The sequence below is a fragment of the Eretmochelys imbricata genome, chromosome 2 (genome assembly GCF_965152235.1).
Source record: "Eretmochelys imbricata isolate rEreImb1 chromosome 2, rEreImb1.hap1, whole genome shotgun sequence".
Taxonomy (NCBI): domain Eukaryota; kingdom Metazoa; phylum Chordata; order Testudines; family Cheloniidae; genus Eretmochelys; species Eretmochelys imbricata.
This window is the reverse complement of record NC_135573.1, coordinates 250083277-250083813: the sequence shown is the minus strand read 5'-3', so window position 1 is coordinate 250083813 and position 537 is coordinate 250083277.

Below are 537 nucleotides of genomic sequence, written 5' to 3'. Positions count from 1 at the left end.
AAAAAGCAGCAGGGTTTTCCCTGCAGCGATTCCACCCAACTACTGGGGCTGCTGTGTGTTGGAACCAAATGCAAAGATAATTGTCTCTCTTCCCCCAATGTCAGTTCTTTGCTGGAGCCCTGTAAGCCTGGAGAAAGCAGCCAGAAGGCTCGGAGACAGAGGCTCAGGAAGGAACAGCTGGGTAAAACAGAAGGCAGGGTCTGCGGGAGTGAATCCTCATTCAGGATACCCTACCGCTCCATCTCCCCCACATAATCCTCTAGGCTCCAACCTCAAGTTTGCACTACCTCTTCTGTTATTAGAGACCTTCATTCTTCTGGTCTGTCCAAGCTGTGCCTTTCACTACTATTCAACCCATTTAAAAAGGGGGGTACAGAATGCTACAAGGCTGTTGCGGCCTGCCCCAGCCGCGATAAGGGCCACGAGCCCCGCGCGACAGTCCCGCCCCGCTGCCCCCTCCCGGGCCGCCCCAGCAGGTGGCGCTGCTGCCCCAGGCCGCGGCCCAGCGCGCCGGAAGCGGGCGGCGGCCGCCTGGCC